This window comes from Elephas maximus, chromosome 8 (assembly GCF_024166365.1).
Source record: "Elephas maximus indicus isolate mEleMax1 chromosome 8, mEleMax1 primary haplotype, whole genome shotgun sequence".
Classification (NCBI taxonomy): domain Eukaryota; kingdom Metazoa; phylum Chordata; class Mammalia; order Proboscidea; family Elephantidae; genus Elephas; species Elephas maximus.
This window is the reverse complement of record NC_064826.1, coordinates 90,015,082-90,042,070: the sequence shown is the minus strand read 5'-3', so window position 1 is coordinate 90,042,070 and position 26,989 is coordinate 90,015,082. Positions and strand designations below refer to the sequence as shown.

Genomic DNA, 26,989 nt, shown 5'->3' with positions numbered 1-26,989 from the left:
TTTTGTTTTAATAAAGGCAACAAACAATGAACATATGGAAACTGATCAGACTTGGCCAATATACAAACTGCCACGCAATTTGCAGTATCTAGTGATTTCTTGTTCAGGAAAAATTTCCTTCAAGTTAGTTGTGCTGAACCCACTTCTTTTAACTGTCGCTTTAAAGAAGCGGACCCTCCAACAGCGAGGTGCCACTCAATGGGGCTTGAAGGAAGAGAAGGCAAGAGTGACTCAGATTAGAGGAGTGTCTTGTAAATCAGCCATATGCAACACTGAGACACCCGTCAGGGTGGTGTACCTTTCTCTACTACTGCCGTCATGAAGTCATGTGCCTGCCATGGGGCTAACATATTATTAAAATAAATCACTGGCCTGGAGACTTGCGTTTAAATGCTAATTAACTCATAAGTAAATGGGAAGGAGTGGACTTGTCTCACCCAGAACATTGTTTGGAGAAGTTGCTGAAATTACCACTCTGTGTTGAGGCCTTGGCTTTTACAGATGCTAAAATATCCAAGGAAGCAGCAGCTACAGCATACACCTTAGAAAACCAGGCTTGGATTCTGCCTAAGAATGTCCCCCTCCCGGTTTTCTTCTACAAGGAGAGTAGGAAGCTTCTGTGGGAAGTTTTCAGAACTTTCAAGAACATTAAACCCTCATAATCATTAAATGAAACAATCAAACACATCACAGCAACCTGCTCCTTGGCTGCTTTCTGTGTCCCTGCGCTAAAGCAGCTTGTGACCCTGGGAGAGCCCACTGGAAGAAAAACTATTGAGATTTCCCTTCCTTCTTTCATTCAGTTCCTTTCCAAACATACTCTCAGACACACCAACTCAATATCTGGAGGGTCAAGGCCTACAAACCACTCTAAAATCCTAATCCCAAGACTGGAGTCCATGCAGGTTTCTTTTCTTCACTGATACGCTGTAATAACTCGAATATACAAGTAGTTTGAGTAACTCAAGTCTTCAAGTAGAGGCTTTCTTACTCAGCATTATACTTCAACCTCAAGTTCTAGCTTCCTTTGTCCCAAAGAGACTGAAGTCTGCCTTTTCAAGAATGAAGCTGTCTCCACAAAGCCTGCCCAGAGCACTTGAGAGTCTCCTCTACCACTCTGGGACTTCACTCCTTGTTTCAAATATGGAGCTCTAGTAACTTGCCCTCCTTGGCTTGGGCATATTCTCTTCTGTTTCAGTGGGGTTTCACTCAGAACACAGTCCCTGCCCTCAAGATCGACAAGTCTGGCTTTAAGTAAAGCACTTTCTTTTGCTCACTAGATTATTCTTTCTCATAATGACAAATGGAGTTATAACTTGAATTTCAAAGGAGCCCAACAACTTTATTCACTTGCTTTTTAATAAAAACCTGAGATGCCCACAGAGCTAGGGATTTTCCACTAAATTTATCTTGTGTAGAACTGGATTTGTATAACTACCATAGAGGCAACCCAGGCCTTGCCTTTAGGAAAACCAAACCAAACCAAACACTCTACTACAGCTCCTCACTGTCCCTGTTCCAAGTGACCTAGAGACATATTATTAAAACCCATGGCCTATTAAGTCATTACTTCTTATTCTGCTCATCCAAAGCCATCAGGTAACAAATCATAATCTGCAGCCAGCCACACGGCCACAGGCTCAACTGTAACACATTCATTGGCCCCGGCCTATTCTGGCTTTTCTCCAATGGGAATAGAGACCCTGTGCACTGTCATTCTAGAAGGGCCTTTCATGGGCATCTTTCTGGATTCTGCTCCACCTCTGGCATCCAGCTGGGATGGGGAGGGGTGCCATTAACAAATTAAAGGGCAAAACTGGTAAACAAAGGCTGTTTTTCATCATCCATTCCATGCTGTGAGGCTTTGATCTTTGTGTCATGCCATATGGGGTCAGGCCATGCCCCTCCATCACTTATAAGACAGGCCGCAGGCATCCTGTCAGCCTGGCCAGCCCAGCCCAGTACATCTGAGCCTTCCTTAGTGGGAAAAATTATGCTGGGTGGGACAAGTTCTCCCTGCCTGAGTGTCTGGCTTCAAATTAGGACCGGAGAGTGTGTGTGTATGGGTCTTCTTTCTGCTTAGCCTTGGGAGCAGTAAGGTGAGCCCCTTCACCATTACAGGTTCCAGATGGCTGCCAGCAACCCCTCTGTCTCTGACATTGATTGTTTCCTCCTTCACTTAAAGGCAACTGGTGTTAACTTCTTTTGGATAGACTTCTGCCACGCTGCACGTAACTGCCTTGTTGCTCAGCCTCTTTGCAGTTCTAGGTGGGATTTCTTTTGGCTTTAGCCAACTATTATGGAGGTGATACTCCTAAAAAGATTTAAAATATAGACGATGAAAGAATGTCAAATGTGTGTGTGTGTGTGTTGTGTGTATGTGTGCATCCTTTTTTCTCTTCCTCTCCATCTGTCTTTCTTGTTCATATAAGATTACACCCACTGAAAGCCCTTGTCTTATTTACTTACTACACAGTTGAGGAGTTCCTGAACTACCTCAGGTAACAAAGTCTTTTTTTCTAATACGGAAAACGATTGAGAAGAGGGGTGTTTAGAAAATAAGGCACAAACGGTCTTATTAAAAAAAAAAAATTGTGTGTGTGGGGGGCTGACTTGTTTTGAGCTGAAAACTATTTTCTAAACTAGAGTTTAAAACTTCCAGCTCCATCTGTATCCAGCAGCAGTATCCTAAGAAGTGTCTGTGAACCAATAGCATTTTTCTCACGGGATTTCATTACTGAAAGGGCTCATTAGGAAAGACATTAAAATACAAATGACCTCATAAACTATTTAGTTGTGTACCCAGTGGGAGTGTACTTACTAGGGCCTGAGCTTTTCACAAACAGAACTAATCAATTAAGCTTCCTTAGAAACTGAAGGGGTCTCAAACAGAATGGATCAGTCAAGGGCGTCAACAAAAGGTGTTGACAGAGAAGAAGCACCTTCTACAGTACAACTGCTAGAGTTTATCAGCTTTTGGGTAGACTGGGAAATTCAAATATTCCTGTCTTGGGCCCAAAACCTCAGCAGGTTCAATAGTTCCAAGATGAATGCTTCTCATAATTTAATGTGCAGGTGAACCATCTAAAGATCTTATAAAAAACACAGATTCACCAGAAAGGCAAGATGGGGCCTTAGAGTCTGCATTTCTAACAAGCTCCCAGGTGATGCTGATGCTGCAAGTCCGAGAACCCCACTTGGAGCAGCAAGGTCTTGGGTTACATGATTTAGCTGGAAGAGGTCATTCAAATACCCTTCGTGGCATTAAAATGGGCCTCCACATTGAACATAACTTTTCTTGTTGCTCTGCATGGGGTAATAGAATGAGAGAGTTTCAGGCAGACTGCTCCTATGATAGAAAGTTCTCTCCCCTCACATCACTGAAGAATTTATTTTTGTTAGTATTAATGGCAAAACTTACTTTTAACACTGAAAAGGGGGTCCATTATAAAATTAGCTTTGTGTCACCTTAGAGATCAGCTTCTCAAGGAAATAAAATCCACAGCACATTTTTAATAGTCAGGGTAGAGAAGGCTTTGATTTTCCCCTCAGAATGAGAAAATGTTCAGTCAGGCTCCAAGTTCATACCCAGGTACTGAGCTGAGAAAGGTGAGTAGCAGCATCAAGCTGGACTTCCTACAGCAGGGCTCGAGCAGGCCTTCAGAGGACACACTTGTTCATAGGCAAAGGGGAAGCCCAGGGTTCTGTGGAGTATTAAAATTTTAATCCCGAAAGCCTTGGAATTAACTGTCCTAGCTGGTCTCCTAGAAAACGGCAACATTCACATGCTCACTAATCCCGTCACTTCTTCAAGAAAAGCATCAGCATTGCTTCGGTGGTCAGACCAGGTTCTGCAGGAACAGAAAGGAACCCTCTCTGCTTTCTAGAGCAGCAGTGGGCTCCAGCAGTGTGGATGGGCACATCTTCTATGGGCTACAGGGCTCTCTGCTCTGCACAGTGGTAACGGGTGTCTAAAGTTCAGGACAGAGATGAGGGAGTTTCTGCTCCTTCTTCATTCTCAGAACACAGCGGAAAACTTCTGACAGAAACACACATGATACCATACCAAAGACTCAGTGTATGTATTCTGAGCCTGGGCACAGACTCACACAAGTGGCATTTACTCCTTCCCAGACACCGTGCTACTACTCTAGGTCATCTGGAATATGTCCAAATAAGAGCAAGGATCCCACTTGGTTATAAATGTAGAGATATATGGCACAGGGACCTCAGAATCTATCCTTGGTTCTATCACTTATCAGTGACTGACACTAGTAACTCAGGTCCCATATCCCACTCTCCAACCTCCCTTAATGATCCTGCATTTGGTCTACTTCTGAGAACACTTGAAGACCAGGTGTATGCCAAAATGTGACTAAAAGAGCTATGTGAATGACATATGAATAGTTTTTACCTTCCTCTGAAGAAGGGCAGGGAATAGAGTAAGGGAAGCAAAATGCTTAGGGCACAGGATTTAAGGACACACTCATCTCAGGGTTGTGCAAGAACATTGAGTACAAAGTTGGCACCCATGGGACCCTGACAGGGAGGGCTTTGTCATACTTGCACCTTGGGTTCTGCTCTTGCCCCACTCTAGTTCTGCTCTGAAGCTTCAGGGGTAGACCAATCTGCAACCTACTACATTTAATAAGGGAGATCTCTTGACTGGAAAGGAGCCCTGGTGGTGCAGTGGTTAAGCACTCAGCTGCTAACCTAAAGGTTGGCGATTGGCGAACCCACCAGCTGCTCCAAAGGAGAAAGATGTGGCAGTCTGCTTCCACAAAGATCACAGCCTTGGAAACCCTATGGGGCAGTTCTACTCTGTGCCATAGGGTCACTGTCTTAGTATCTAGTGCTGCTATAACAGAAATACCACAAATGGACAGCTTTAACAAAGAGAAATTTATTCTCTCACAGTCTAGGAGACTAGAAGTCTGAATTCTGCCAGTTCCAGGGGAAGGCTTTTTCTCTGTCAGCTCTGGGGAAAGGTCCTTGTCGTTAATCTTCTCCTGGTCTAGGAGCTTCTCAATGCAGGGACCCCGGGTCCAAAGGATGTGATATTCTCCTGGCTCTTGCTTCTTGGTGGTATGAGGTCCTTATGTCTCTTTGCTCATTTCTCTCTTTTATATCTCAAAAGAGATTGACTTAAAACACAACCTAAACTTGTAGATTGAGTCCTGTCTCATTAACATAACTATCGCTAAATCCACCTTATTAACATCATAGAGGTAGGATTTACAACACATAGGAAAATCATATCAGGTGACAAAATGGTGGACACTCGTACAATACTGGGAATCATGGACTAGCCCAGTTGACACACATTTTGGGGGGACACAATTCAATCCATGACAGTTGCTATGAGTGGAATCAACTTGAACACAATGGGTTTTTTTTTTTTCTTTTCCTTGTTTAGAAAGGCCAACTCGGCCCTGTTACAGATTCTCATTGGGAATTCCAGATTTGATTTTGCAAATGGAAATCATGGGATCTCTGTTAGGCTTCTGTTTAAGACCTTTCACATGGTTCCCAAAGTCCTGATGTCTGCTTCCCTGGTTTCTTTCCCTTTTTTCAAAAATAACCTTAAATCAGTAGGGGCAAGTAGCCACAGCACCTTAGAGCCAAAATTGTCACTAAGTCTCAACTCTCTTGTAGTGAAAGTAAAGTAGGAAGAAGCAATAATCTGTGATATTGGTTGACAAATTCCCAAGTATATCATGATAGAGGAATGGGGGGGGGGTAGTGGTGGTGGTAGCAAGTTTGTTTTAAGGAAACTCAGATATAGCTTCTAGGTGGACAAAGGAGCCCTGGTAGTGCAATGGTTAAGCGCTCAACTGCTAAGTGAAAGGTAGGCGATTCGATCCCATCCAGCGGCTCCACGGAGAAAGGCCTGACAATCTTTTCTCTGATAAAGGTTACAGCTAGAAAAACCTATGGGGCAGTTATACTTCGTCACATGAGGTCGCCATGAGTCGAAATCGACCTGATGGCTACTAACAACGACACTAGCGATAAGGAGATGATGAAAGGCTTTGCTGTTATTGTTGCACTTGCCGGTGAGTCAATTCCAATTCATAGTGATCCTGCAGGACACAGTAGAACTGCCCCATAGGGTTTCTTAGGCTGTAATCTTTATGGCAGCAGATAGCCAGGTCTTTCTCCAGTGGAGCCACTGGTGGGTTTGAACCACCAATCTTTCAATTAGCAGCTAAGCGCTTAACTATCGCACCACCAGGGCTCCTTGATGAAAGGCTTGCTCTCTTTCTAATATGAAGTGAGCATATAGAATTGCTACAATAAGTTCAGCCCTTGCAGGGGGTAGATTTAATCTTCGTATAGGCCATCTCCATCTCTCTTGTCTCTGGTTTCTATGCTAAAAAGAATCAATCAATTGCTTAGACATCAAGAAGTTACATCAGTCAAATGTAAGAACAGCACACTGTGGTATTTTTAAAAACAATGGAAATGCCGATACCTAAAGCTAGTGGAAGATGTGTGCCTTTGCTACAGACACATCCAAGGAACATTGATTTCTTCTGTCATTAGGATCCTCGTTCCCCTGGTTTATAAATTCAGTAATAGTGTGGAACGCCATAACGGAGCTGACAGTGATTTAAAAAAAAATCACTTAAAAAAAAAAGAAAGTTTAAAATGTACTTAATTCCATAACTGAGCTCAAGGTAATAAAAGAAGAGACAGTTCAAAGGTACATAATTCCAGAGGTATTGAACTGTTTTAAAAGTGACTGACAAACGCTTATGCTACAAAAGGCTGTACCAGGTATAATCTGAGGGACAGACTCCCCTTGGAGCGAAATGTGTTTCCTTCCCTTCTCAGTGAAGTCCAGCTGGCTCCCCCCACAGTAAGGAAAAACCATGTCCTCAGGGATGGTGCGAAGGGAGTCTTATTCCCATACTACTCCATTCTTCTATCAACACGTGTAGCAGGAGTATTTCAGGTACATCACAGAATAAAAGGCTTTTGTGGGGAACCTTGGGAAAGTAATCCTTTCTAACATTGCTTATAAGGAAAACTGTGTTTTGAGTTCTGAATGGCTGACTTTTAAACACACTTTGGGAACACCAGGAGTGTGTGACTCAGAGTCTGTCTTTAGTAGGATTGTTTGCAGAAGATCCATCTTGGAATGCTAGAGGCAACACTGTAAACCTTTTGAAATATGCTCAATTCCACAAACATTTTGGTAAACCAACACCTTTACCACACCAAAACCCCACTTCTGTCGAGTTGATTCTGACTCACAGCTAATGCTATAGGACAGAGTAGAACTGCCCCACAGGGTTTCCAAGGAGCAGCTATTAGCTTTGAACTGCCCACCTTTTTTTGATTAGCAACCAAGCTCTTAACCACTGAGCCACCAGGGCTTCCCATCAACCTTTAGTCAAGCAGAAATCAATGAACTTAAGAAGTGTCAAGAATCAACCCCTATGTGGCCAGGCAATATGTTCATAATGTGTTGTTGGTCCCCAAAACAAAACTCAGATAGCATATGGTCCATTTGAACCTCTTTTGCCTGAATAAATATCCAACTGTATTTAAGCTAAATTTTAGAAATTGTACACCAAATGACAGTGAAAAAAATATTCCCTTTTTCTTCCAAACCATTCATGCCATCTTTCTAACTGCCTTTTTATTTTCCAAACAATTATGCATATTGAAGGGTTTTCTGCTGTAAGAGGGTGAAGAAACAAGCTTCAGGTACCCCATTCTAAGGGAAATTACAAATAGTGACCTGGAAGACTGGTTTTTCCTTTACCTCACTCACTATCTTACACAACTTCTAAAGACCTGATCCCACCCTGAGCCTCAGCCTACTTTACAATACTTTTTGCTAAGGAGGCCTTTCTCTGTCCCTCTCTTGTCTTCTGGGATGACGGAGGGACTTCCTTCAAACCAAGTTCTGGGACTGGTGTTTCCCAAACAACACAGTCCATCATAATCCTAGAAATAGAAGCCTAAGTGATAAAAGCAAGTCCTAAATTGCTCTTTGCAGACACTCAGAGGGAGAAAAAATACCAAACAGAAGAGAGATGTGGTCATTTCTGCTACCAAGAAATCTGCCTGTAACTTTAGGGAGTAAATGGCCAGGGATGAGTTTTACGTATTTTGAATTGCACAATTCAGAGAATAAAATTTATATGTGTGCGTAGTCTCTTACTGACATTTTCATTAGGTCTGCCTAAGTCATCACCCCCATAACACACCTAGAACTGCTTTCTAGTCCCCTCATCTATTGGTGTATAAAAGCTACTTTTATAGCCTTCTCCAGCTTCCAACCTACATATCAGCCAGTGATTTGCATAATCCTTAACAACCCTCCCCCCAAATCCTTTTTTTCAGCCACCTAATGCAAACAAGCTCTGGCTCAGCTTCCCTAAACTAATCCATGCTGACACCATTTAGAAAGGGAGACTATTCCGTGTAAGTTGGCACAGTCAAGTAAGTTCCTATTGTATAAACGGCAGTCCTAGCAGAGAGATGTTAATGAATATGCCAGTAGCGAGATGCCTCCGCTTCTCAGTTGCTTGCTGAGATTAGAACTTTGTGAAACCTGAATGTTTTTTTAACCAAGGTAAGGCATTTAATCTCCACCTCCCTGTCTGAATCCTAACAGCTCTTCACAACCCAGATCAAAAGACACAATTTCACAAAGACTGTTCTGACCTTCCAATTCCCCTTCCCCACTGCACTCCCTCACACTTGAAGTAATCAGCCTCTCCTCTAAACTCAAATGTAGTTTTCTGGGAAATTTGGGGGCAGTGGTGGTTCAATGGTACAATTCTCCCCTTCCATCCATGCAGGATAACCGGGTTGGATTCTCACTCAGTGCACCTCATGTGCGGCCACCACCTGGCTGTCAGTGGACGCTGGCACGTTGCTATGATGCTGAATAGGTTTCAGCAGAGCTTCCAGACTAAGATAGAATAAGAAGAAAGGCCTGGCATTCTGCTTCCAAAAAATTAGCCGGTGAAAATTCTATGAATCACAACTGTCCAGTCATCAACAGATCATGGGGATGGTGCAGGACCAGGCAGCGTTTCCTTCTGTAGAACATAAGGTTGCCACGGGTAGACTCACTGACTTGACCATACAGCTAACAATGGCAACAATATTTTGCTCATATTTATGTAGGTTATTCAGAAACTGGGACTATGTCTTTTGTATCTTTGCAAAGCCCACATCTTAGGATAGGTTGTACAGTAACAAGTAAATGCATCTTTAATAAATAAATGGATACATGTATTAACAACAACAAAAAAGCTATTTTAGCTAACTTCTGAATGCTATTTCTCCCCTTGCATCTCCAGGCTTCTGCTCACTCTGTCCCTTCTCCCTGGAAAATTCTCCCCTCTCACCTTTCATATCTCTGCTTAGACCAGTGCTATCCACTAGAACCTTCTGTGATAATGGAAATGTTCCTTATCTGCATTGTCCAATATGGAAGCCACTGACCACATGTGGGCAATGAGCACTCAAAATTGGCTAGTGCAACTCAGAACAGAATTTTGAAGTTTGTTTTAGTCAATTTAAATGTAAATAGCCACATGTGGCTAGTGGCTACTGTACTAGAGAACACAGAACCTTGACTCATCTAAGAAGTCTTCCTTGAGAGACACTCCAGAGAGTCATGTCACCACCATCACCAGGAAGCTGGATCAGGCGTTTACTGTGTACTGGAATTTATCATAATATTTATCATAACATACTTACTTGGCTGTTTATTCACCTGGTTCCCACACTGGACTGGAAGCTCCTACAGGCTTATGTCTTATTCACAGTTGCATCCCTGAGTATCAAGGGCATTTGAGAGGTGCTCAAGAAAATTTTTCTGAATGAACAAATGAACCAATTGCTCAATGGACTGATGGAGACATTTCTTCTATGCAATAAATTTACAAAATAGATCCCTTGGAACAAATTGAGCTGGGAACTAAGAGATTAATGGTGGTGATATGACAAATGATCTTTGTCTACGGAACATAGGTGGCTCTTCAGCTTATCTTTCTTTACAAACGCAGACCCTGTCTTCAGATAACTGGCACAGGGGAACAACTCACTTGCAAATCCCCCTGATCATTAAGCCATGACTTTGTCCAGGCTAGCTCTTTCAGAAAATTCCCAGGAGATAAACTTCACTGCAATGATGGAGTGAGATAAACATGCTTTTTGCTGTGATCCCATGTTCTCACATACCCCATGCTGGCCTACAGAACAGCTGGACTCATTCATCAGATTTGAAAATAATCAGATCTTCACACTCTGTTATCACGGGCTTAGTTATTCCAAAGACTACGTTGACAAAGATCCTTCTTAACCGTGTCCCACAGGTCTCACCACCCTCCATCCAAGAACTGGTGAGCTCTATCTACTTTGCTAGCAATTCTTCCAGATCTACTTGCAGAACATAAGGGAAGCTCCCATTCAAACCAATAGTGATCCTAGGTGTTTTGGAAAAAAATAAATGCCAAGAGTTGGCATGGAGCCGTTCACGTCATAGTGGAATCTCAGGCCTAGACATATTCCAAATATTTGTATAATTTAAAGTAATTTGTACAGATGCAGTAAAAGTCTATTTCAGGCAATGGGATTTAATATATACTTCTTGGTAAGCCTTTGGTCTCTTATGTAATTTTAGTCCTTCAGGAGAACACTAAAATATTTAACATTATAAAATGTTTTCATAGTCATGCGTTTGTGAACGAACAAGCTGTAAAACAATGACATGTGTTTGCAATTTGAAAATAAGCTGCATTGAGTTCTGTTTTCTAAAATAAGTCATCAACTATTTTTAAAAAACTTTTACAGAATCATCTTTATTTTTACACATTTCAATTAACTGACCAACTCAAACAACAGCTGTGTAACTCCTATGAGTTTCTAAACACAAGTCATTATAAAGGGCACAGTAAGTTTGTGCATTAATCAAAACTAGGAGTTGCATTCTTGAACTGAGTTTGCCACATCATCTTTGCTGAATGATCCCAGGTAAGCTACTTAATCTCTCTGAGTCTCAATTTCTCCTTTCTGGGACTACAGTCCTTGTACAAGTATGGTTTTTAGAACCATGAATTAAACCAGTAAAAGGAAGAGACTTATCCTTTGAAGAAGGAGAAAAAAGAAAAGAAAAAAAAATTAGAGAAATTATGATGTGTCAGGTACTGGACCAAATGATTTCCCTGTATTAACTCACTTAATCCTCCAAACAACCCTATGAAAGAAGCCTTACTCTTATTCCCATTTTATAGATGGGGAAATGAGAAACAGAGAGCCTAAGCAACCAGGTCACGCAGGTAGGATTTGAAACTAGGCAGTCCGATTCTGGCATCTTTTTTCTCAAACAATGCATCGTCTGGCTTCTCAAGGAAAGAGAAATAAACTTTATTCTTAATACCACTATAGAGCTATGGTTCCCATGAGCCTAGCCTGACTCATAGGTGAAAGGTATGAAAATGTTCTGTGTATCTTAAGACATGAGTTAGCAGTCACTGTTAACATCGTTGTTAGAGACACAGAAATTTGGTATTTTCCAATTTAACATTCAAGGTTTCAAATGTTAAAAAACGACCCCAAATTCCAAGACTTGTAGTAATTTGAACTTCTGCTGGGGTGCAGAACTGGACTACATTTGTTGCACAGCTCTGGGTGGGAGAAGAGCAGTCAGTCTGGCCTCCATCCAGGGTCAGGACTGCAGTGTGGTTTTGTTCTCTAATTGTTGCCGAGGGTGCACGGAAGTGATGTGTTATATACTTGGGTTTGGGGGTCCACAACAGTGCCAGGCAAAGCCCAGCACCCTGGAATATGAGTTGGAATTGACTCGACAGCAACAATTTTTTTTTTCCTGCTTAAAAAAAAAAAGGCTGTTAAAAGAGGCTAGTACATATTTGACACTGATAAATATTTACTGACTAATCACTGCTTCCATGGAGTCTTTGAGTGGCACAGATAGTTAAGAGCTGGACTACCAGCAGAAAGGTTGGTGGTTTGAACCCATCCAGAGGTGCCTCAGAAGAACGGCCTGGCAATCTGCTTCCAAAACATCACAGCCTTGAAAACTGTTTGCAGCCACTGTTCTCCTCTACACAACTGGGGTCGCCACGAGTCAAAACTGTTTCAACAGTAACTAACTAACAACAACGGTTTCCATGCTTCCACTCCTAGGAGAATCCAGTCATCATTCTGTTTTTTGGTTGCCAGCATAAAGAAGAGTCAGACTTTCCTCTAGAGTGACTCAGAACATGGGCTCTGAAACCAGAGCTGGGTTCAAATCCTGGATCTGAATTAGCTGCCTGTGCGATCTTGGGCATTTTCCTCTGTGAATCAGTTCATTTGCCTGAAGTAATGCACTACCTACCTCATAGGACTGTCGTGAGTATTCAATAAGGCAATATACCTAATTTCTCAGTCTAAGTGCTTTATGTATAGTTACTCATTGAATCCTCACCACATAGTAAGCACATGGTAACACAGCCCATGATAATCACTCAACACGTGCTTGATATTATTACATCACTAATTGCTCATATTCATTCATTTGACAAATAAATATTTTGTGCCAACTATGTTATGTGCCAGGTATTCAGGTCTCTGCCCTCACGGAGTCTCCAGACTAGTAAGGAGGTTACGAATAATTAACAGATGTTTCACTCAACCTGAAAATAATACTCCATTAATATCCCCCCATGGGACTTACACTGCTTATATTTTTTGTTTAACTTTCTTGCTTAGCTTTAGCAACATTTAGCCATCCAGTAATGACGATAAAAGTTTAACCAGTATAAATCCATATACTTACATGGTGACTGGTGAAATGAACATGGTCAGAGGCTGATTTGTCATAAATGGGATAAGGGGGGTAGCTGTATAATCATATCTCCAGCAATTGTGGATGACACACTTATCCTCGCTTTATTTAAGATACTTAGGCATATATTTAAATAAACAAAGGTTTGGTTAGATAAACACTGCAGATGTGGAAGAGCCACGTTAATGTTTCTAGGAAAGCCAATATTTTCCCTACAGGACAAAGTAGCACTGCCCTACAGGGCTTCCAAGGAGCAGCTGGTAGATTCAAACCGCCAACCTTTGATTAGCAGCCGAGTTCTGAACCACTATGCCACCAGGGCTCCATTTTTGCACTAGATAAATTAAATAACTCTCAAAATAAATAGGAAACCCTGGTGGCATAGTGGTTAAGTGCTATGGCTGCTAACCAAAAGATTGGCAGTTTGAATCCACCAGATGCTCCTTGGAAACTATGGGGCAGTTCCACTCTTTCCTATAGGGTCACTATGAGTTGGAATCAGCTCAATGGCAATGTTTTTGTTTGTTTGTTTAACCAATAAGCTTAAGGAAATTAAAGAAAAAAAAAAAAAAACCCAAAACACTGAGATTCCAAGCAAAAAAGTGGTGTAAAACGAAACAAAACTAACCAAAAAGCCCCTTACTAAATATTTTGTAGGGTATGCATTTAGTCTCAAAGAACAAAAGTAGAATTAGTAAAGCAAGGTAGTAAAATCAGCTAAATAATAAAAATTTGAAAAATGTAGTAGCAGGAAGACAAGCTACCCTGTCATCACTTCCATGGATTCTGGTACAACCCCAATTAAGAAAAATTGACTTAAAGTACAGACAGTTAATCAAAGGAGGAAAGCAAGTGGCCAACAAATACAGAAAAAGATGTTCAACATTACCTGTAATTTAAGAAATGAAAATAAAAACTGGCAAAGATTTTGTTTTAAATGATAATACCTGATGCTTCTGAAATGAATATATATTACAAGCAGGAGCAAAAATGTAAATACTAAGAAATTTGACAGTATATGTACAAATCTTGAAAATGTTTATTCTCTTTGGCCCAGTAATCCTAATTCTGGGAATCTATCCCAAAGAAAGAAGCCAGGGTGCAATTAAGTGGTTTCAGATGAGTTTTCATTGTTGTCGTTGATTTGTATTTGTTTTGTTTTTATAACCAAAGGGCTATTTCTAGTAGAGAAAATCTAAATATCTACAGTAGAAATGAGAAAAAGGTTCAATAATTTATGTGATACCTATAGGATAAATTACACAATTATTAAAATTGTGTTTTAAAAAAATACCTAGTCAAAGGGAAAAATGCACATAATATAATGTAAAATGAAAACAAAACAAAACAAAAAAACCCAGGATACAAACTGTTTATTCAGTGTGATTCCAATTTTGATATATTACGTACATGAACGGGGGGGAAAAAAAAAGAGACTTTTCGATTTTAACATTTCCTGCATTCTGTAAATAACATTCAGTTTGAACTTTAAATTAAAAAAAAAATTAACAAAATGTTATTCTGATGATTAAATAGTACTTGGATTACAGACACATTTAGACTTACAGAAATGAGGAAATGAGGAAATGATGCACATATAATAAATTCATAAAACCAAACCAAAACCAAACCCAGTGCCATCGAGTTGATTCCGACTCATAGCGACCCTATAGGACAGACTAGAACTGCCCCATACAGTTTCCATGGAGCGCCTGGAGGATTCAAACTGCCGACCCTTTGATTAGCAGCCATAGCACTTAACCACTACACCACCGGGGTTTCCAATAAATTCATAGGATCCAAGAATTTGTATAAGAAAAAAAGTACTAAACTCCTGGGCCTGCTCCAAGAGGATTTCAGTACTGAAGTGTTAAAAGTGCCTTGATATAAGGCAATCTCACTTTCAGAGACAGCCATACCATGGCCCCTGCAGTCTCCACGTAGGGCTTCTCTGTAGCACTGCACTTGGCTGTGTCTGGCAGAGCCCCAGTTGCCAATGGAATGCTTTGAGAAACTGTGGGAAGGATTCTCACCTGCTCACACATATCTTTCCCCTGACTTGTCATGGGACCTGAAGTTCTACCGTTTATGAAACAACCACTTGAGTTAAGTCCTACCTTCTCCCTGGAACTTTAAAAAAGACAAATAGCCCACAGGGTAGGGTGACATATTAGGTCATGGTAACACCTCCATCTAAATTTAGTTTATGAGATGTTTCTTCATTCATTCTATCAACAAACATTTACTGTGCACCCAGCACGTGCAAAAGAGATGTTAACCCAGGATGTGGAGCTGAATCAAATTGGCCTCTGTTCTCAAGAAGTTTTACAGGTTGGCAGTGAGGCTGGTACACAGATAATGACAATACAATAAAGCTTTATAGGGAGGGTATAAACAAGGAAACTCTATGGGGCAGTTCACTCTGTTCTATAGGGCTGCTATGAGTCGGAGTCGACTCGATGGCACTGGGTTTGGTTTGGTTCTTTTTTTATAAATCAGGTACAAATGGAGTCCACCCTAACAGAAGATGTGGCTCCTGTCTCCCTGGGGAAGTTGAGAAGATATCACAGGCAGTTGTGCTTGAGTTGAAAAGGAGAGGAGTTTGCAGAGGTAAAAGGGAATTTTGTGCAAAGGAAATAGAATACAAAACGCAAGACAGCCAGAGAGAGCAAGAAGCACTTGGGAAAATGCCAGGTTCATGAATGAGTGACCACAGTGTGGAGAGATGGTAGAGAAGAGGCTGGAAAGGGCACAGGACCAGACCTGGGAACTTGCATACCATGGAAACATGGGCACATTCCCATGTGTAGGTGCCAAAAGGGAGATGGAAGTTCAAGGAAAGGATACAAGTAACAAACTTGGCCAACTCTGAAAGTCCCCCCAAGTGGGGTCCTGCCTCCCCTTATACTTTAGATCCTGGCTATTTGTTGAAATCCTGTTACTGTCTTGCCCCTCTGGTTGCATTTTTAATAGCTCAGAATCCAAGGCCTCAGACGGATGAAAACCTTGTCCTCAATAAATGCATATTCTGTTCTGGTGACTGTATGTACGCTTCTGAAAGAAAAATACTTGGCGTGTGTGGCACTTAACTATTGTGAGAGCCTAGTGGCTCATCTTGTTCACACTGAAGCAAATACAGTAATCACACAGCACTCTCCAGCTAGCTTGTCAAACTAACAAGGGGGAAAAAAGGACAACTTTAAAATTATACTAAGAAGGGGGAAAATGTTCTCTGTTATTTTTTGATTTAAACACTGGATTCTCTCTTTCATTTTTTAAGAAAAGAAAACTGAAAACCTTTAGAAAACTTTGCTTCCTCTGTCTACCCCAATGTCTCAACCTTCCACCACCCTGAAGGCATGAATTTTCTGACTGATCTTCTGTAATTCCCACATAAAAGCCCAATTAACACAGAGCCATCACCCCAAAGTGCAAGGCAAACTTTCATTATTAGTTGTGCTGGCAAAAATCTTGGAAAGCGTAAGCTACATAAATTCCAAGAAAAAGACTGAAATATATCTGTGCAAAGCAGAACTTCTCTGTAACAAGATTTGTAAAATTTCTTTTTTTTTTCCTGGCTCTTCTGACACAAGCTGAACTTACTTGTACAATGTTCCAAAGCTTCCAGGAGCACGCGTGCGTGCACACGTACACAACTACACAGAGAAGACGTGCCTGAAAACTTCGAGAGGAGGTGCTGCTCCCAATCAGCGTGTGTACAATTTCCTTAACCAGATGCCTCTGACTTCAGGCTTGGGAACATTGAACAAACACAAAAACAAGACCCAGCAATGCGCATGCTGGTCTGGGTAACAGAGGCAGCGAGCAAATATTGGGATTATATTTCACCTATTGCCATGGTTACCAAAACAGGGTGGATACTGGCAGAAAGAGAAAGAACTAAAATGGGGAAGACAATGAGTCCTAGGAGAATGTCTGAATGTTTGCATGAGGGGCTGGTTGTGAGGACGGAGGTGGCAGAGCCAAGAGAAGAGACGCAATGGAAAGAGACATTTCAATACCCCTTTGTATTTGTGGGTGGTGCAACGGTTTGTTGTGCTCAGCTACTAATTGAAAGGTTGGTAGTTTGAATCCACCCAGCAGTGTGGTGGATGACAGGCCTGGGGATCTGCTTTCAGTAAGATTACTGACAAGAAAACCCTATGGAGCAGTTCTACTCTGTAACACATGGGGTCGCCATGAGTTGGAATCAACTTGACAGCAATGAGTTTGAATTCTTTGGTTTTGTACTTAAGAGCAGCAGGCTAAATTACATCCAACACAGTAAAGATCTCTGAAAGCCCAAGAAAGATCCATGCAGACTCCAAGAACACAGTGAAGTTTGCTTTGGTTGGTGGTGACCAAAATCAAGGTGGTTTGTTACTGGATGTCAGGAGATGAAATACTTGGTGCATATGCCTATTGTGATGACAAGTAAGAATAGCTTGTCTAAGGCGGTCTCAGTAACAATCATAGGTTATCAGGCCCATTCCCTCTGGCTCTCTGATGGTTGGCTTCCATCCCCAGTTGCTGTAAAGGGGAGAGGCTGATTGATTCTCTTTTGCCTTACTAACCAAACCCTGCATAAAATACATCAGGAAACTCCCTACCTAGAAAGTTCACCATCACAGCCATCAGACAGTGGCTTTCCCCATCAATTCCTGACCAGCACGTGGAGAGTAAAGTTCAATAAATTTGAAAACCGAGAACCTGGGTTCTCATTCCCCTTCTGCCACTAATTACCTATGTGACCTTGAACAAGTTGTTAACCTGAACCTCAGGCCTTTGTTTCTCAAAGGAAGGGATTTGGCTAAAATAATCCCTGAGCTCCTTCCCTGTTCTGGAACTCAGTGATTCATGGCCAATTGTCAATCTCTCAAATTCTCGTTTTCAAGACAAATACAATCAAATGTATAATCCCATGCACTTGAGGTTCTGATCTGTGCTGTGGGAAATATAAATAAATGGTTGCTAGCTCTTATGGGTGATCTCATAAGCTCACCATTTATATTAAAAAAAAAGATATGATATATCATTACAGTTTCTAGTCTATAGTTTAAATGGTCAAAGTGGCAATGGCATATGAAAAATCATACTTTCAGCCACAGAGAGAGGAGCTGGAGCTTCTGTGAGGTCTCAAGGAGTGTTGTTGGTTTTATTCCTTTAATAACAATAACAATAGCTAAGCTCAAATTCAGGACTTGTCTTTGCCAGATAGAAATATGGAGAAGGTTCCCCTCCAGTTTTTAAATGATGAAGCCTAAAGAAGCTAAAAAAAAAAGTTGCCATCGTGTTGATTCCAACTTATGTGTGTCCGAGTAGCATAGTGCTCCACGGGCTTTTAACGGCTGGTTTTGGTTTTTTGGAATTAGATCACCAGGTCTGTCTTCTGAGGTGTCCCTGGGTGGACTTGAACCTCCACCTATCAGTTAGAAGCCAAGTACATAACAGGGACTCCGAAAAGCTACTGGGTATAAGCTAATACGTGGCTATGCCTGAACTACTGGTATGAGCCCCATGCTACTTTATACCACTGAGGTTTGTTTTTATAAGGATGCACTTTCATTCAGAATAAATAACCTGGGATACCAGAAGCAGACAGTGGGATAAAGTAGAAGTGGGACAAAAACCAAAGAAGACCTGGGCTCAGGGCCTAGTTATGCCACTGGATGACTCTGAAGGTCACTGTGTCTCTAAAATGGGGAGAGTAGTATTACCCTGTTAACTCTACATGGTCCCTATGATGCTTCCATGAGACAATGTATGTGGAAGTGTTTTCAAACGTATAAAAATGCCACTAATATAAGCTCATAGGATGATCACCCTCTCTGCTGGAAAACCATTGTAACTAAAGCCCAGGACCAGGGACCCAATATATTTTACCTGCTGTGTGTTCTTCCATAGGTTACTCAGCCTCTCAGTTTGTTCATTTGTAAAATGAGATTAAGAATAGTATCTCCCACACTGAAGTGTTGCAAAAATTAAATGAGATAATATATCACAAGACGCTAACCACAGTTCCTGTCACATGCATAATAAATGCTTAATGAATGTTAACAATTACCATTGTCTATAATGGTGTTTTAAGAGGCAAACTGCTTATAAAATGAGATTTAAAAAAAAATTCCAGTTGCTGTGGAATTGACTCCAACTCGTGGTGGCCCCATGTGTGTCAGAGCAGAACTGGGCTCCATAGGGTTTTCAGTGGCTGATTTTTTGGAAGTAGATCACCAGGCCTTTCTTCTAAGATACCTCAAGGTGGACTTAAACTAACAACCTTTCTGTTAGCACCCGAGTGGTTAACCATTTCTGCCATCTAAGGATTCCACAAAATGAAACACCTCATACATATTACATGTTAGTGAGAGCATAATTTTTGTTGTTGTTGTCATGGGATCATCCATTAACTCAAATTTATTTACATATTGGACAGTGATATGTACAGCAGTGAGGGATGGTGATTCTGAAAAAAAGTAGTCCCTTTGGTCCATCATTGTGTTCTCAATCATTGGCAACAGGGACACACGGCAGCTGGCATGATTCAAAAGTTAATGAGAGCTTCTTCAAAATCAACAGCATTTCCTGCCACACCACAGAGCTTCTGAGAAGCAGACAGCCTATTCATTTACCACTTTTTACTCCTGAACTTTTAGGAAGTGAAGCTGGGGATGATTAAAGCAAATAGGCAAATCGTATGGCTGCATTTCTCAAGACTGCCAGAGAGATGCTACCTGGAGACTGCCTTTTCATGCGTATGAACTTTCCAGGCAAGTCCGTATGGAGCCAGGCTCCTCTGTGATTTATCTGTGGACAGTGGGTGGCCAAGGGGCACTGTAGGCAAACAGTTATCCAGCTCGATTATTAGGGAGGGGAAAGGCAAACACAAACACACCCAGGTTGACATTCAAAACAAAGTGGATATTTAACCACAATTTCTCACTATACCACCCCAGTTCTCGTCTGCCTATCGGCCGGGAGGAAACCATGATTCAAGAAAAGAAGTACTGTTAGGAATTTATCAGTGTAGCTGATGGCAAAAGCACAGTTCTAGGTAGAAAAGTCAAGAGCAGAGTTCTGGGCCCAGCACTGTGTTTAAGTGATTGCTGGATCCCCCTAAGTCTTCCCAGGGCCTTGGCATGTTTACCTGTGAAATGGGGGATTTAAACAAGCTCTTTGCTAAGTACCTTCCATCTCTAAAAGTCCTTGACTCTCCAGTCTTTTTAGTTTCTTTCTTTCATATATATACATATATATATATGTATTGCTGTCAATTTCAACTCATAGCAACCCTATAGGACAGAGTAGAACTGCCCCATAGGGTTTCCAAGGAGCAGCTGGTGGATTTGAACTACTGAAACCTTTTGGTTAGCACCCAAGCTCTTAACCACTGTGCCACCAGGGCTTCATGCTGTAGTTAGGTGCCATTAAGTCAATTTCGACTCACAGTGACCCCATATGTTATGGAGTAGAAATGTGCCATGGAGTTTTGTTGACTGTAATCCTTATGGAAGCAGATCATTGGGTCTTTCTCCCGCAGAGCCAATGGGTGGGTTCAAACCGCCAACCTTTTGATTAGCAGCCAAGCAGTTAACCATTGTTGCACCACCAGGGCTCACTTGCTCTCTCTCTCTATTCGATAAACTACAAACCTAACTATATACAAGGTATTGGCAGTCAACTACCAAAACATAACATGAATAGTCCTTCACAATGGAAGAACAGCATTTGGTATTGATAACTCTCAATTTCTAGGAGGCTCGTGATATTCTAAATTTTACTTTCAAAGGAACAGACAGAGTGCTTTTCTCTCAAGAAAAAAATACAACGGGATATTGTTTCTAGATATCTTTAAAAGAAATCAAACGTAGTTAACTACTCTTTACAGGCTGATTTCTTAGCTTAGAACTTATCTAGCTTTTCCTCTTCCCTTTCTCAGCTTCATACTTGGCCCTTCCTACCCCTCCCCACCTCCAACTCTACTGCTCGGATTTGGTTCCTTTCTCTTATTTTAATTCAACTAAAGTCAACTCAGTTAAATCCAGTTCTCATTCATTGGGCCTTTCTCTGTACAAGGAACTTACATGACACAAGGACAGTCTTTTAGGAGCTTACAATCAATCAAAGTCAGGAACTAAACATGTAAAACAAGGCAAGAGGGATTTTTAATTAAAAATGTGTTTGGATAAAGAAGCAGTGAAGCTGGACTAGTCAAAGAAGCCACACAGCTCTGCTTAAAGGAAGATGAAAGTTGAATACTACCAGCCACTCCACATCTTTTCCAGATTATCTGGAGTTGTAATTGTCCTTGTCACCCTTGTCTCTCATTTGTAGGTAAATATAAATTAACCTGATGGAACTTGATTTACTCTGCTGGTTAATGACAACTAGCAGCTGTACAATATTTTTATTCAAAGGATGAATGTTGTGATAAGAAAAGCTTTGTCCTTGGGGTATGAGATTTTAGCCTAAAGGCCTGGTGATCCACTTCCGAAAATCAGTCAATAAATACCCTGTGGATCACAGTGGTTCAATCCGAAACCAATTATGAGGATGGAGCAGGACCAAGCAGCACTTCCTCCCATTGTGCATGATGTCGCCATGAGTCAGGGGATGACACCACGGCAGCTAAGAACAACAAAGTGATGTGACCTTGACCAGTTTTTTAACCATTTGGGGCCTCAGCTCTCCCAGTTGTAAAATGGAGACAATGCCCCAGTTATGGCGCTGTCCTGAGGACAGAATCAGGTCCCAGCTGTTCAGTGCTCTGTGCGGACATATAACAGGGGCTCAGGAAACACTGGGGTCCACTCTGTCCATACCTCCTATCTACTATACATACTCTGGCCTTCACTATTCCTGTCCAAACTTAAGGTCAGGTCTGGGTGGAGTGGCCAGAACCAAAAACCAAACCCGTTGCCATAAGTCAATTCCGACTCATAGTGACCCTATAGGACAGAGTAGAACCGCCCCATAGGGTTTCCAAGGAGCGCCTGTGGATTCCACCTTGCCGACCTTTTGGTTAGCAGCCATAGCTCTTAACCATCATGCCACCAGGGTTTCCAGAGTGGCCAGAGCCCTCTCTAAACAGTAGTTTAGATGTTATTTTACATTTTATTCAGAGACACAAGATAGCACAAGTTTTTTCTTCTTCTTCTTCTTCTTCTTCTTTTTTAACCTTATTTAGCGTCCAAATCAATTGTCAGTTTCTATTAAAAAAGAAAACTCCTTGAAAGCTAGATATTGTTGTTGTTAGTTGCCATCTAGTGGATTCCAACTCTCGGTGGCGCCATGTGTGCAGAGTAGAACTTCTCCATAGGGTTTTCAAGGCTGTGACCTCGCAGAAGCAGACTGCTGGGCCTGTCTTCTGAGGCACCTCTGGGTGGGTTCGAACCACCAACCTTCTGGCTAGTAGTGGAGCACTTAACCATTCTCACAAGAAAAAATGACTGAAAATCTACCCCTGTCTGAGAACACCACAACGACGACCCTGCAGAATCACCAGTATCCTGCAGAGGCTGGAAATGTGTCGTCTACTGTTTGCCCTCCCCTCCCGTCTGCCTCTCTCCTCCTCCCTTTTTCCGTTTCTCTCTGCCCATCCTCATATTCCCCTCCCTTTACCCTCTACCAAAAAAAAAAAAAAAAACCTGCCTTGGAGTGATTCCGACTCACAGCAACCCTATAGGACAGGGTAGAACTGCCCCATAGGGTTTTCAAGGCTGTAAATCCTTAAGGAAGCAGGCTGCCGCATCTGTCTCCCACGGAATGGCCAGTGGGCTGGAACTGCGGACCTTACCATTAGTAGCCAAGGGCTTAACCACTGCACCACCAGGGCTCCTCTTTTCCCTTTGAGTGTTAAAAATGTCAACCAAGTATCCAGTGAATGAATGTCTTTTCTAACAGACTCCACTTTCATCAAAGACACCCATCATTTCCAGAATCCAGAAGGAAGAACCTATTTCTTGGGGTGGTTAGAAAGATGGAAGGCCTCCACAGCTTTGCATCTGCTCTGACTCCCATATGAAATCCAATATGTGTTTACTCACTTGTATAATTGAGAAGCCACATATCTCTTCAGAGAAAGAATCCATAAAACTAAATTATAATCTGCCAGAATTATGATAAAACTAGCTTGGGCAGATGTGGCTACAGCAAACTGAAGTACACTGCTTAGTACTAAAACCAAAAAACCACACCTATTGCCATCAAGCCAGTTTAGGCTCATAGTGACTCCATGTGTTACAGAGCTGAACTGAGCTCCACAGGGTTTTGGGGGCTACAATCTATGGAAGTAGATAGCCAAGCCTTTCTTCCACAGCACCACTGGGTGGGTTCAGCTTGCCAACCCTTATGTTAGTAACTGAAAGCAAACTGCTTGTGCCACCCAGGGACCTTATTAATTCAGAAAACGAGCACGTGTGCTTCTCAATTTCGGATATATTAGATTCACGTACTGTAGAATGTATTAAGGATATCTATTTTGCTCCTTCATACAATATTAATTGCTGATTTGGGGGCCAGGAAACTGACATACTCGAATGCACAATCCCTAGTCAGCAAGCTTCTAAAAAAGCTGTAAGTAAAATGCAATACTGTCTTCAACTTCTGTCCACCCCCAAGACCTCCAAGTTTCACCAGGGATTCAGGATGATTGTTTTTGTCAGTGGCCAATAGAGAATGTGAAATGGACACTCCTGACACCACTGCCCACAGGAGAATAAGCCTGCAGTGTTTATGGGCAACACCTCCCTGTAGCTCTCTGGTTACTTGCGTGCTCTGAGAACACACCCTGCTGAGTGCATTTATCACAATAGCCCATGTGTGACCTTTGCAAAAGTCCTTGAAAACAGTGAAACGAGAGTCTTAGCTGAAATCTGGAATCCATTCCAGTCTGACACAGGAAGAAAATTAGGCATAGAACAACAAAGCCCATAGTTCAGAGAAACCTGGGAAGGCTCTGGCTGACATTAAAATCATAGTTTTTTTTTTTTTTTCCTTCACTACTTTGTATTTCATAAAAGCTTTTCATCTGAGCAGCCCAAAGCTGCTAGAAAATTCTGTACAGTCAGTAGATGGCAAGGGTTGGTTGCTCCAGTGAATAAAGCAAGCATAAGAAGATCAGAGATACTAAGTGACATATTAAAACTCACTTACTTAAACATTTCCAAACTGCTAAATAAATTCTATTATCGCAAATCTAAGTGGTCAGTACTACCATGTTTTCCTTTGGTTTAATGTATTGGCAATAATGAAGGTAGGGGTGGGAACCTGGGGCACAGGGAATAACTGGGCTCCCTAAGCCCTAACCCCATGATGCAGTTCATTACCTCACACATGGGAGACCTGGAAATAGCCATTCACTCAGAACATGATCAAAAGACTATTGTGCTTGCTCAATAAATGTAATTTGACAAACATTTTTGAGATCATGCTTCTTCTTTTTTTTTTTTTTTTTTGTAAGTACAGAGTAACTCCCTTTTGTCTTCGGATAAAATTACTCCACATTAATTTGCCATATCATATATATTTTTTATTTCATATATATAAATCACACCTTACTTTTGGAAGCATTTTCCTTCTTTGCTAGCAAGAACAAGGGTTAGGGCACTTCTGAGTCAAGCAGTGGTATAAAATCTAGTGAAAATCAACTGATGAAGAAATGTGGTTTGGAATAGTGTTTCAGAATCCATCTAAAGTTGTCTGGAAGGTCCCTCAAAAGGAACACAGACTGTGAACCAAACAAACAAAAACAAACCAAACCCAGTGCCGTTGAGTCAATTCCAACTCATAGCGACCCTAAAGGACAAAGTAGAACTGCCCATAGAGTTTCCAAGGAGCGTCTGGCAGATTCGAACTGCTGACCCTTTGGTTAGCAGCCATAGCACTTAACCACTACACCACCAGGGTTTCCTGAACCAAACAAGAGGATGTAAAAATAACCCAGCTGGAGGAGGAATCTCTGATACTCAGACCCAGAACACATATTCATGCACACAATAACTTAGCCTTGTTTTCTTCTTAAGTACCTTCACAGTTCATTTTTTTTCCTTAAAAAAAAAAAAAAGTAAATAGTATTACTTTGGTCGAGGGCTTCAAACCAGTTCATGGCTCAGTCACGGCCGAGGCAGAGACACCAGAACAGATTCGAATTTTTAAAATTTGGGTGACCCCGAATCAAAACCAGAACAGGAAAAATTATAGGTTGAATCCCTGCTAGAAACTTAATTTCCCTCATAGAAAACAAGGTCAATGTATGTGTTGCATAGCAACCAAATCTCTTGCTCTTTGGATTCTGCACCGAGTTGGAAACAGCGGTGCCCGGCTCAAAGATGGCAGCTGACCACATGGCTTTGAATGCGTGTCCTAGGAATAATCCAGTCTCACACACCAGGCTCCTGAAAGGGCTCACTACGCCTCTTCAGAGTCTCCCATTTCAGGGCTTTGACCCATATTTTTTCCGACCTGGCTATATTCTGAATCACCCAAATTAAAAAAATTCAGATCTCTTCTGGCTTTGCTTAGTCGGTCATGGCTGAACTTGTTCAGATTTGAAGCCCTACTCTGGCCTCTGCAGTGCAGTGAATTACTTAACATGGCCCTTCTAGCCACAGTCTTTGTGACTCCCACACAATGATCGGGTAGGACTATATAAATAAGGTGCTCGTGGCCCATCAAGAGGATTGGACAGCTTGCTGCTAATGCAAATAAAGTTCATGGAATGCTTGTGGGAGTGGGACCATGCAGATAAGGTGCATGGGATCTTAACAAGGGGATTGGTCAGTTTTGCCACCCCATTAGGCTTAAAATGAGCCATCCCAGAGATAGAAAGGGGGGACCTCACTACCATCAAGAAAGAATAGCCAGGAGCAGAGCGTGTCCTTTGGACCCAAGGTCCCTGTGCTAAGAACCTCCTAGACTCTGGAGACAGAGCTGTAACTCTGGGGAAGGCGCAAGATGGAGAAAAGAAATAGCAGACAATCGGCAGCAACAGAACCAGGAGATTTGCAGGATATGGCATGGTGGGATTCGCAGAGTGAGAAGGCTGATAGCCTTCAGGCAGGTGGCTTGCTAGTGGATTTGGGTGCCTCTGGACACTTTACAGTGAAGCTAAAGAGCTTTGTAACACTTGCCCAAGCAGAGCAGAGGCCAGGCAGCCCAAGACGCCTAAGAGGCCCAAGAGGCCAAGTGGCTGAGGGGCAGGGAGAGGCTAGCCTGTGGGCACAGCAGAGAAGCTGTCCTGACCAAAGAACTGTATCCTGAGTTGTTCCTGATCCTGAATTGTAACCTGGTGCTTCCCTAATAAACCTTATAATCACGAGTATTGTCTGTGAGTTCTGTGTGGCCACTGCAACAAATTATCAAACCCAGCACAGGAGTAGAGAGTGCCTTGGGAGGGAAGGCTGGTATAGGAATTGGTAACAAGGTTGGAGTGAAGGAAGTATGTTTGACCTCCACTTAATAGCAATCTGCCTGGGGCTATTAATGCTGATGATGATTCCTTTTCCTTCGCCTTGTGAAGTTAGACACGGAGGTCTGATGCTGCCGCCATTTCATTCTTACAGTTGGCGCCATTTTTTTTAGTCTCCAAAACATATGCCAGTTTGAACTTTACTCTGCCAGCAAGTATTTAGTTTGGCTCTGCGGAGCTCGAGTTGAGAAAATATTTGCCGATTCCAAAAACATTTAACGAGCTTTTCTACAGATGCCAGTGCCATTTGGCACGTCACAGGGTCTGTGGCACAGCAAAGAGAACTCTCTTAACCAAGGTAGCCAACACTGGGAGTTCAGTCGCTTCCTTGGGTCAAGAAGCTGGAAGTCAAATGAGTGAAGTTTCCAAGGGAATGTGGCCAAAGCAGGCGTCAAAAAAACTCTTGTTGTCGTTGAAAACGAAGTCACTGGATCTGACTCCACTCCTACACAGGAACTGATGGCTAACTTTCGGAACTGTCAGTAACATCCTCACACTCACCATCAGACACGATCCCTAGTGCTGTCAGTCAGCAAGCCAAATGCATCTCCAACTTCTAGCAAAAGCAATCTGACCCAATGACAGATACTAAAAAAAATTTTGCTACAGTGTATTTTGTTGTCATCTGATACCTTACTAATTGTGGTAGTGAGAATTTCACTGTGACAGTAACTCCTCTAAATATAACCAGCAAGTTTACATTG

At 41.9% G+C, this 26,989-nt stretch overlaps 1 protein-coding gene across 7 annotated transcripts in view; it reads right to left on the bottom strand.

Moving 5' to 3' along the window:
• The window catches only part of CREB5 (cAMP responsive element binding protein 5), a 471,478-nt gene that overhangs the window by 83,269 nt on the left and 361,220 nt on the right, over positions 1–26,989 (bottom strand). The window lies entirely within an intron of this gene.